We start from the raw sequence: 12,526 nt of genomic DNA on the forward strand, positions 1-12,526 counted from the left end.
TAAGTGAGAATGCTCAACCGAAAGCAACCCTGTGGCCCTTGACGTCCACAGCAAATGATGCAACCATATTCATAGTTCAATAGAAAACGAAGCAATGCGTTGAGGGAAATGAAGACATACCGCGCCTTGCTGGGAAGACGATGATGCCAGCTTCTTGTTTCCCCTCAGCTATCCTTTTCTCTTCTCCAAAAAAAATCCAGACCCCCCCTGCTTCGCTTCCCCTCTCTTTTTGCTCCTTAGCTTTCTTTTTCTCCCCTCTTTGTGTCTTCCTCAGCAAGCCATCACCAACCCTACTGTTCCTCCATAAGCCAGCATGGCTTCTCAACCATCAGCAGCATGGCCTCCTTGCTCTTTTGCTGCCCCGTCCAATCCGGCATTCCTTCTGCAGAAAAAGGGCCCCCCTCCTTATTTCAAAAAGAAATGCCAAGAAGTCAAGAAAACTCTCCCCCGGGTCCCTCACTAAAAGGGGTCTACACAGAGGTTTCTTTTTATGAATAGAAAAATCTTTATATAAAGGTGGATAACTATTGTTCTTATTGTTTAACACACTACATAAATAACTTTATTGTTTTTTCTCAACAGATAACTATAGTTTATGTATTTTCTCACTAGACAAATGAATATTAATTTTAAATCAAGCCAAAGTTAATATATCATATTTGTTAATGAGGCCGGATAATAATTTTATAAATAATTTGGAACAAAAAATAGACCCAATCAAACTAAAAATAAAAAATAAAAAATAAAAAATAAATAAATGGCACAAAATGATTACTATTTCTCCTCTGCATATAACTATACTTTCCGATTTTTCTTAATAGACAAATAATTTTTAAACTAAGATTGCATCAAGTGAGACTTGGGGATATTTGGTAAAAGAACTAATCACTAAAAAGTGGAAAAAAAATTATGGATCCCACTTTTTAAGTGCATTCGATAATACAAATTTTAAACCATTTAAAAGCCATTGAATTCATTTAAAAATAAAGACTTGACTAATTACTTGTGGCAAAACATTGTTGTTGATTTATAAATTGTAATAATTTCTTATTCCATTTTTGTAAAATAAACATTTTTATTGTTGAATTGCTTTTATAATAAAATTTACCTTCTTTTAAATTAAAACATTTCTTTTAAATTAAAATATTTAATTATTAATTTCTTGGTACAATAAAAAACTTATAAATAATATCTAGAATTATATATATTAAAAGGTTTGAAGAAAAGAAATAAAATACTCAACTCTATTATCATTCCTACTCTCTCTACACAATTACGTTTTGGTGGATAACGGTAAGGGTTCATTATTTATAATATTAAATAGAATATTAGTAATTATTTTTTTTCATTTTTTGTGAAATAATATTAGCAACAAAATTTTTAAATTTAATATTGCATTATATTATCAAATATTTTTATTAAATTCTAATATAAGGTGTGTGTATATATATATATATCTATATATATATATTAAATCTATTAAATATTTTATTAAATTTTACTATAAATAATTTACTTTCCTATATCATGTTTGAATACAAGCATGTGTTTTTTATTTTTTATTTTTTATTTTCTCAAACAATATCTACAGAGAAGTGTGGGATTTATAGTCAAATAGTATTATTTAAATACACATAAATATTCTATTTGACCTTCAAATATCATTTTTAGATTTTAACAAGCCTTCCAAAATAAGGTTGAAAGAATTATGCTTTAGGATATGTTAAGTGGAGTGATTGGGATCAAAGATGAAAATATCATTCTTTTATTTATTTTTAACTATCTTTTCAGCTTACTTTCTATTGCTATTATTATTATTATCTAAAATTTAATATTATTTAACATAATAATGAGATATGTATTGTATATATTGGTATTTTTAATATTATTTAATATAAACATTATTTTTGATGTATTATTACATATAATTACTTATTATGAAAAACATATGAATAATATTTATAATAATATGTATTGCATATTAATATTATTATTTTAAATAGTTATTTATTAGTAAAAAATAAAAATAATATTTATATTAATATTTTAATATTAAAATTATAAATAATAAAATAAAAATAAAAATACCAATAATAGAATAAAAGAAAAGAAATGAAAAAAATTACAAAAAACTAAATTCAAATAATTGAAACAAGAAAAAAAAAAGAAAGCAATTTCATGTTAATTAATTATATAAATTTAAAAACACTAAATCATAATTCTCTAATAGGGTTATTTTTACAATGTGACTTCTAATATTAATAAAAAAAAGAAAAAAAATATAAAAACTTGAAATCACATGATGAACATGCAACTTTTAGTTTTATAGAAGGAAAATAATTGCCCTTGTGGTGTCAATGACTTTCATAATATTTTACCCAAAAGGCTTTTTTCATTTCTAAACTTGGTTGCAATGTTGTCTTACAATATTATGTTTTTATTTCCATATAGTATCATTTTAGCAATTTACATTATTTTTATAACAACTTTAAGAAAAGATAATTTGATAATAACCAATACTATATTATTTATATGTTTTAGAAATATAAATAGCAAGGTAGCAATTTGCATTATGTGCATTTTATAATATCATATATATTTTATAGTTTCTATCATATTTTCTTACAAAAAATTTGCTCATAGGAGGGAATGGTTGTCATACATAATTTATCAATTAAATTCAAAAAAATACAACACAATCATATAAAAAAAATTATGTCATTTTGAAATTGACAATAATTAAAACAATAATTGAAAGTGATATAGTATTACTGGAAATTGAGGTGAAGATATATGAATACAATAAAGTGTTTCTAAAATGCAATGGAAAGAAGATTTATGGTTTTTGGGTTCAATATTAGGGACTTAATTTGTAGATAATATTCTTAGTTTAATAGTTTATAATTGGATTAGGTAGTATTTTATATTTAGAAAATAAAAAAAATTCTTATATAACTATACAATTATGTTAAATGGGTAGAGGAATATGATGATGATACTAAAGGTCACATAATTTACAAAGTTGTTACCCAAAAAATACCCAATGTATCCTTAATATAGTTTTTAAACTACTATCTTCTTCTTCTTTTGAAATTTTTCTTTTGATTATTATTTGTAAATCTTTCCATATATTATAAGGTTTTATTTTACTTTCTAAAGGTTGTACAAGGTTTTCTAAATTTAAAGGGGTCTTCTTAGCTTGATTTTCCTCTTTTTCAATAATCATACAAATTTCTTCTTTTTCATTTTCACTATCTTCTACACTATATACACTTGAATTTTCACTTTCAAAGTCTAATTCACTGATAAGTTCTTCTTCTTCACTATCTAGCTGATACTCATTTATTAGGTTTATTTTTACTTGGGTTTTTCTATTTCGTTCATTTAATGGTTTTTTAAGTTTAGGACATTCAGGTCTTATATGGCCTTCCTGACCACACAAATAACATTTACACTGTCTTTTTCTTTCTGAGGTTCTTTTTCTTTTTATCCAAAACTTTCCAGGTTTTTTATACCTTGTCTGATATGGTCGTTTTTTATAAAAGGTTCTTGACTTTCTTCTTAAAATTTTATTATATCTCTTAGGTTTTCTAAACTTATATTCTCTACATCCTATATCTAGATTTTCTCCTATATGTAATTTTCTACAAAGTTGTTGATTTATGTCTTGTTTCTTTATCTGACTTCTTTCTCCTATGCTTACACATTCTCTTTCTAACCAATTTTTTACAAATTCTATTCTAGCACCTATATAAGGAGAGTTTTTATACTCGGAGGTTGTAAATTCATTCCATAGTCTAAGTCCTACGGGTCCTTGTATTTTTAATATATATTTATTTAAATATTCAGGGGTTCTGTCTACTCTAGCAAGGATTGCATATTTCCTAAATTTTTGTTCATATTCTCTTATATATGAAAGGTTGCATAATTTCAATTGTTCTAACTTATGAAGGTATATTACAGGTTCCTTTACATCTTCTTGTGTTGTTCCTAAAAAATAAAGTTTTATTAGATTTATAAATACAAATATGCTAAAATTATTTCTGACTTCTTGAAAATAACTGCTGTTTTCTTGTTCCATGTTTCTAAAAAATTGTAGTATAGTTGCTCTAAGGGTGCTTTTACAAAATTCATAAATTTCTTGTTGATTTTCAAAGGATACTACCACACTTGCTGAATTTAAAGATTGCTCCCAATTTTCTATGGTTTTTCTAAGATCTTGTGCACTATCTATATCTAATATTGTTCCATATTCGTATATTGGTTGCAAAGAACTAGAAGGTTCTGTTTTAGTTTTCCATTGAGGTCCTTTTGGCTTGCTATACGGCTTATTATATTTTACTATTTCACTTTTTACATTTACAATTTCTTTTTCTTCATTTATTGTATTTATTGATTCGTTTGAGATTATTTCTATGTTTTCGTTAACTTTTGGTTGAATAGTAAATTGATTTATCATTTCTATATCTATAAGTTTTTTGATTAAATTGGTTTTATAGAGTTGCTCTATTATTTGGTCATCTGTATAGTTGTTACACATTATATTAGCAAAGTTTTCTTGATCCATTTGTTCGTCTAGTAATGTAGGATTACTAAATTCTTCTAACATTATATTTACTAACTCTGAGTTTTTGTATAGGTTTTCTACTGTCTCAATGTTTAGTAAAATATCTTCTTGTATAACATTTACATTTTCTATCTCACTATCTGACTCTACCTCTACATTTACAGTTTTATAATTTCCAAAGGTTATACTTGCACTTCCATCTTGGTTTTCATATAAGCTACTGGATGTTGGATATCTTATTATTGGTTTATTTATTTGAGGTAATTCCCACTCTCGTCCTAGTAAATAGTCTATATTTACAGGTTTTGCTTCTATCATATTTACTGTCTTACTTCCAAAGGTTTTTACTATATCATCGAATTCCATCATACATTTTAAACTTAAAGCATTAGTAGTTTTTCCTATAAATCCTATAGCTATGCTAAGGTTTTTACTTCCTACTTCCATATCATAACCTTTAGTATTTATAGTTATTTTTATTTTTTCTGTGAATTCCTTAAGATCTATACAAAATTGAGGTATACAACCAATAACTGCGTAATTTTGGTTCATATTAACTTCTGCACTAGCTAAAAGAGTTCGTCCTACTGTATTATTTCTAGTATCTAAAAGCTTAATATTTATAAGTGCTCCAATTTCTTTACGATGAAGTCCTATTATTCCTATCAAAATTATTCCTAAGTGCATGTATTTATCGGTTTTATTTTTTAATAATTTATGTTTTGTTTCTGGAGATACTAAATCTAAATATACAATATTTCCTATTGAACTTATAGTATGTTGATTTAAAAATCTAGTTATTTTATAATTTTGAACTAATTGTTTTTTGTAAGGTGTTACTTCCTTTACTGCCTTTTTCAATTTTTCTTCAATAAATTCTTTTACATTATCTTGAGGGTTTATTGCTTCTACTATTTCCATGGTTTTATTGCTAGATTTTTTGGTTCAAAAGGATTTATTTTTCTTTCTATTTTAATTATTGGTTTTTCTCCTAAATTAAAGTTTTCAAATTGTTTTAAAAGGTTATTTAATTTTTGTTCCTCTGATATTGCTATTTTTCTTTGTTCTAAAATTTTATCTACTTTTTGGTTAATTTTTTCTAAAGTTTCTTTTAAATTTTGTTGTTCTAATTTTATTTGTTCTATTTCTTTTCTAACAAATTTTTCTTCTCTAGCTAATTGTTCTTTAATATAATCTAGGTTATTTCTTAGCAAGTTATGGTTCTTAAAGTCTTCCAGCTTCTTTTCTAATTCCTAAGACCGTGTTTAGTTTTTCTACAGATTTTATTTGTCTTTTCTGGATTTCTTTTAAAAAATCTATATTATTTTGGTTTTCTTTCTGAATTTGTTCTTGTAATACTTCGTTTGTTATTTTTAATTGTGTCTCTACTAAAAATTTTAACTGCTTTACTTCTTGGGTTTGTAGATGAGGGTTCATTATCTCTAATATGTTTTAATTAGATGAGCTAGCATATAAATTATCAATATAATATTTTATAATTTCTCTTCTAATTATGGTTTCTGTAGCAAAAAGTTCGTCAAAAGCTTCTTGTATAGCTACTTCGTATTCATTCAAATATTTAAGAGAAGTTAAGTTTTTAATATCTGTGGTTAAATCTTTTATAGTAGTTCTTAAATTATGTAATTTATCACAAGTTTCTCTAAATTCTTTACGTTGAGCATACAACCTATTATTAAGTTCTTTTACACGATCATAATCTATATTATATATACTAGGAGGATAAGGAATAAAAGACATTACTTCTTATGACACTAATTCATGTTAAGTAAGCAGAGCAAATAAAGATTCAGAATAAATTAAGCAAAATTAATCAGACTTTATATGGGGTAAGATAAAGTTCGGTACTCTGAAAATTAATTTGAATCTTCAGTCTCTTTTCCTAATTAATATACTGCAATATACAGAGAGAAGCTCTGATACCAACTTTTCCCATCACCAGTTTCAACAACAGTTTGTTAGTAAAGTTTCTTGAAATCTCCGTTAGCAATGAAAGTTTAATAAAATTTAAAGTATGAACAAAGTGTGAACACATTTATTGCTAGCATTAAAATAATACAAACACTTCTCCCATACTTAATATTTTAATATAAAATTTACAAAGACTTATTAAAATAACATAAAAATTTCAAACACTTAATAAAATAACATAAAAGGTTTCAGACATTTTGGAAAACTTAATATTTTAATATAAATTTTTTTCAAACACTTATTAAATTATTAAAATAACATAAAAGGGTTCTGTGCTTATAGTGAAAGTTTTTCAACGTATAAAATTAATCTTGAATGTATAAAAATTAAGTTTTAAAAATCGGATATCTAAAAAAAATTCAGGTAGTAAAATTCAAAATTTTTTAAAACATCACTTCGTGTCAAGGTAATACCCCCCTTCTGACCAGACAGAGTCTCCCTAAAACGCCAATTTTTCGGAAAAAACGGGTTTGAGGTCAAGGGTTAAGACTAAAGACTCTAGTTTTAAAACATGATTTTACACCCAAAAAAAATTTTTAAATAACCCGAAATTTTTTATTTTTATTTTTATTTTTATTTTTTTTATGTTGATGAGAACATTATATAAAAATGATCCATGTATATTACATATATTAACTAGTAAAGAAAACTGAAAAATAATTCAAATAATTTTCATTTCCCTACTTTACCTTTTTACCCCTTTTTACCCCCTAAGGGTAAGAAAAATACATTATAAATTTAAATGAAGGCAAAAAATTTAACAGAAAATTCTTACTTTCTTATTGATTGCTGATGAATGTACAAGGCTGAAGATGGAGCTTCTTTTTACAGACACTATTGCACACACCTTTTGACACACTTTCTCGGGCACACCTTTCTTTTCTTTTACTACCACTAATATATAGGCAAAGCATTTACAAATGACAGGTGAGAATACAGGTGAGAATTAATTTCAAGTGGTTGGATGGTAGGAAAAATATTTACGGTGTTCAGAGGTTTGGTATAAAATAAATACAAAGACTTTTGAGACTATGACTTTTGTTAATTCATCCGTTCTTCTCTTCTTTCTTGTCTCTTTCTCTTGTCCTTTTCTTCTCTTTTTATTTCATGCATAACACGTGGCTTGTGGATGTCTGAACTTGTACTGCCATATTTAATTTTTGTAGTTGAAGACGCATTTACTGCTTCAATGTCGTCATTGCTGACATCATCCTTCCATTGCATTTTGTAGATTATGATAACTTTCATCGTCCAGGTTGTCCCAAAATAATGCGTCATCGCTGAGGTAGGAAGATGGTTCCAGTATATCTATACTGAGTTCGGTTATAAAATCCTGTTCTTCAGAAGTAATAAAAGGGTTTGGAACAATAATGTGTTCTAAAGGTTTTACTCTCCATATAGACATGGTTTTTGTTTCACCAATGAGATGAAATAATTTATTCCGGGTCTGTCTAAGATCATAGATTTGAAAAGCTCTAAAGCGAGTAAAAAATTCTGGAAATTCATCTGAACGGGTCATTTCCCATTCTGGTTCTTGTTGAGGGATGAGTGGTTCTTTATTATGTTTTATATATACATGATGATAGGCTGGTACTACTGATCCATCGGGTTGAAATAAAGGTGGAATGGTTTCAAAAGAAATATCTATATATTTTTCGGTTTTAAAAAGATAAGTTAAAATATCTTTCAATTTTTCTGGGAAATTTTCAGGGATTTGATATATATGGTTCATAAAAACATTTTTTAAAATTCCCTGATCCATAGGTTGCGGTACTAAATCAAAATTTTCTTTATTTACAACAGACATATTTACATAAGCTAGATATATAACAAAGAAAAATTCAGGGTCGTGATATGCCATATACCCTATTTTTATCCCGGCATTTTTAGTTCTAAAATGTTTATACAAAAGTTCTTGATTTTTAAACACTTTGTTATATTGGTTTTGTAGAAAAAAGGTTTTGACGAAAGAGTAGTTATCAACTCCAATTATATTTTTAACAACAAGCCTTTCATATTGTTCAGTCAGAAGAGCTGATTTCTTAATTAAACTAATTACTTCAGGTTGACTGTTCGAACAGTTGGTTGGATTGGTTGATACTGTATTGGTTTTCAAATCTTTTATCAGTTTTTCTTGATTTTCTTGGATTTTGAGGTTTTGGAATTTTTGGGTTTCTAAAGCAATTAGTTGGTTTTGAAGGTTTTGTAAATGTTGGGCTAAAGCTGACACTGTTTTTCCATAAGCGTATTCTAAATTTTGGTTTGGAAAACTTTGTGGTTTTAAAGACCAAAAATTATCTACAATAACCTTATGTTCTTCAAAAAGGTTTTGAGAAAATAAAGAGTTAAACCTTAGGTTTGGATTCAACACTTCGTTTAGACATATGGTTCCATATTGAAAGGTTCTTGCTTTCGTAGGTTTTCTTTGAGCCATGTTCCTGTAATCATGAAGTCAATCATTAGTATTATCGACATTATTAATTATTTGTCTACTTAACCAGTCTGCTAATATATTATCTTTTCCTTTAATATGTTCAAATTTAGGTTTGAAACCAATTAAAGAGTTTTGAAACTTTATCCATCTTTTGGTGGACAGTTTTGAAGAATTTTTGTTTTCAAAGAATTTTTTAATATTCTCACAATCGGTTCTTAAAGTAAATTGTTCTTGGTTCAAAAATAATTGGAATTTTTCTAAGACTAATATTATTGCTTCAATTTCTAAGTCTGTAGAGCTAAGGTTCTTTTGATAATCATTAAAAGTTCCACTACAATATCTACGAAGTTTTTCTTCTCCTATATTAGTTATTGCTAAAAGTATACCTCCCCATCCTGTTTGACTAGCATCAGTTTGGACTATTTTATATTCATTTTCTAAGGGTAAATGCAAGGTTGGGAGATGTTTCACAAGTTCTTTTATTTTCTGTATAAGTTTAATATCTTCTTGGTTAAAATATCTCTGCCCTGTGTTTTTTGTTTTACTATAAAGAGGTCCAGCTAATCTACTAAGGTTTTTAATATATGGCCTAGCATAATTTAATAATCCTAAAAAACTTTGAAGGGTTTTTAAGTTTTCAAGTTTGTCTGGAAAATTATTTATTTTTTGCACTATATGTTCTTGTAATTTTATTTGTCTATCCTCTAATTCTAATCTTAAAAATTCTATTTGAGTCTTAAATAATTTCAATTTCTTTTTACTTACTATTAATCCATGACTAATTAATTTTTCAAAAATCAATTCTAAATGCTTTATGTGTTCTTGAAGAGTATATGAAAAGACAAGAATATCATCAATATATACAAGAACAAAAGAATATTTTCCAAAAATATTATCCATCATTCGTTGGAATATCTGAGGAGCATTTTTTAGTCCAAATGGCATTACATTCCATTCATATAATCCACAAGGACATGAAAACATTGTCCATGGTTTACTATCCTCTTCTAATCTGATTTGATAAAATCCACTTTTACAGTCTAACTGAGAAAAATATTTACATCCTTGAATAGAATTAATTAAAGAATCTTTGTTCGGAATTTTATAGGCATCATCATATGTATTATCATTCAATCTTTTATAATTAATAACCATCCTAGCTTTTCCTCGTTTTTCTTCATTATGGTTCCTAACTAAAAAGGCTGAGGATCTGTGGGGACTGAAACTTGGTTCTATGAGGTTATTCTATAACAGTTCTTTTATTTGAATTTTGAATTCCTTTGTATCTATAAGATTGCATGCTATATCTGCTGTTTTTATTGTTAAGTCTAGGTTTTTAATTGGTATTTTACAGGTTGTCTTATTTTTATTCCAATGTTTTTGTGGGTCTTCTCCTATAATTCCTATACTATTTAATTTTAATAAGACTTAGTATCACTTAAATTGTTCAAATTAAGAAAATTTTTCTTTAATTTAAATTATAAGAGATAGTATGGGTTAATAGATTATTTCAAATTATAAATAATTACAATCAAATTCTAATTAATTACTTATACTTTTTATTTGAAATTGTAATGATTATTATATCAATTCATTTGCTTCACTTTTAGAGATAATATATAAGGTAATTTGCATATTAATTATGCAAGGGATGTACAAGATATATTATTTTTAATTTAATTTAGTTTTTTATTAATTTCTTTTTTATATTAAACTACAAGAAAACATTGTTTGACACTTATAAACAAAATGCAAATACATTTTTCTTTATATTTGCATACATATTTGAGACACTTGTACTAAATGTATAAGACATTTATACTAATTGCACAAGGTATGTACAAACCTATATGTCATGAATTTAAGTACATGATTTTTAAAAATTTTTTTTTTTTCATACCAAGTTACTAGAAAATTTGTTTATATAGATGGACAAATGTTAAATATAATTTTATTTCACATTTTCACACATATACATGATAGTAATACTAAATGTACAAGACATTTTTCATATTTTTATTAACATCCATAAAAACACAAGTACATTTGTAATAGATAGACTTGTACAACTAGTATAGTTGCATTATACATTTAGTACAAGTACTTATACATGTGTGAAGATGTAAAAAAAGTTGTATTTGACATTTATACATGTAACTAAACGGTGTTTCTAATGGTATAAAAAATATATAAGGAAAACAAAGGAAAATACGTAAATATATTCACAATAAGCATACCTATATAAGTTTTGTAGAACTTATACAAATGTCTTGTGTATTTAATATAAGTGCCTTGTACATGTGTGAGTATATTTTAAAAAAAAAACTGTATTTGATATTTATGCAAGTATGTAAATAATAGTGATATAAAAAACAAACAAAAAATAAAGAAAAACACATAAGTATATTCACAATAACACTTGTATAAGTTTTGCACAACTAGTACAAATGTCTTACACATTTAGTATAAGTGCCTTCTATGTGTTTAAACAATATTTTTAATGGTTTGATATTGAAAACAAATAATGAGAATTAAGAATTTTTAAATATGCAAATTGATAAGTGTGAATTATAAAGAGTGTTTTTATATATCGATAAATTTTCATGGGCTTAGCAACAATCATGCATCTTTTTATGCATGTTGACCCAATTATTAGATTCATCTATCTTTTAACATAATGATCTGATAACCATGTGGATAATTAATAAAATATATTTTAATCTTTTTATATTAGAAAAGTGAAAATTACTTACATTTTTAATTATCATTATCTTGTTACACATTATCACATTTTCCTTAATTCTCTTTTAAAAAATTTAATGAAAGAAATTGTGAAGAAACAAAAATTCAATTTTCTTTTGACGTGAAAATATGATATTTTAAGATATTTGATTAAAAAAATTTAACTATAAAATATCAAATTAGATAGGATTGAATTTTCAATTATACTATCTCAAGATTATCTAAATTACATAAAGGGTAAATTTGTTAAACTAATTGTATATATATATATATATATATATATAAACAATTAGTTTAACAAATTTACCCTTTATGTAAATTAGTTTTTAATTGTCAATTTATTTTGAATTTTAAACATATGTAAATTCCTTACCTCCATTGATAACAAGTAGGGATGACCCTTTAACATGGATAAAAGTAACCTTTAATATGTTAAGGATGATTTAATTTTCTCGACTTTGCATTTTGATGTATAAGCTATTTTCCTTCATAATTTCATATGTAGATACACATGAACTTTTTTGTTAATGATATTTATCCTATCATGCAAATTTTTTTTTAATGGTTAAGCGATGATTGCTTCTAGTCCACTTATACACATTTTAATTAAAACATAAAGTTTAAACCAAAAGCCTTAATAATTCTAAAATCTCATCTAACTATCACTTCTTGCTCGAATTGAGAGGACTTAAAATATTGTCAATGAAGGGGAATGAACTTAAAACCCAATAAGGAATATTAATACAGTTTCATGGATTAAACATTTTCAATTATAATTGCAAATAGGAGAAACA

At 25.8% G+C, this 12,526-nt stretch overlaps 1 pseudogene; it reads left to right on the forward strand.

The window, feature by feature from the left end:
• Positions 1–313: 313 nt before the first annotated feature.
• LOC109122321 (large ribosomal subunit protein uL5m-like) overlaps positions 314–12,526 on the forward strand; it is a 52,144-nt pseudogene continuing 39,931 nt past the window's right edge.

This window comes from Vitis vinifera, chromosome 3 (assembly GCF_030704535.1).
Source record: "Vitis vinifera cultivar Pinot Noir 40024 chromosome 3, ASM3070453v1".
Taxonomy (NCBI): domain Eukaryota; kingdom Viridiplantae; phylum Streptophyta; class Magnoliopsida; order Vitales; family Vitaceae; genus Vitis; species Vitis vinifera.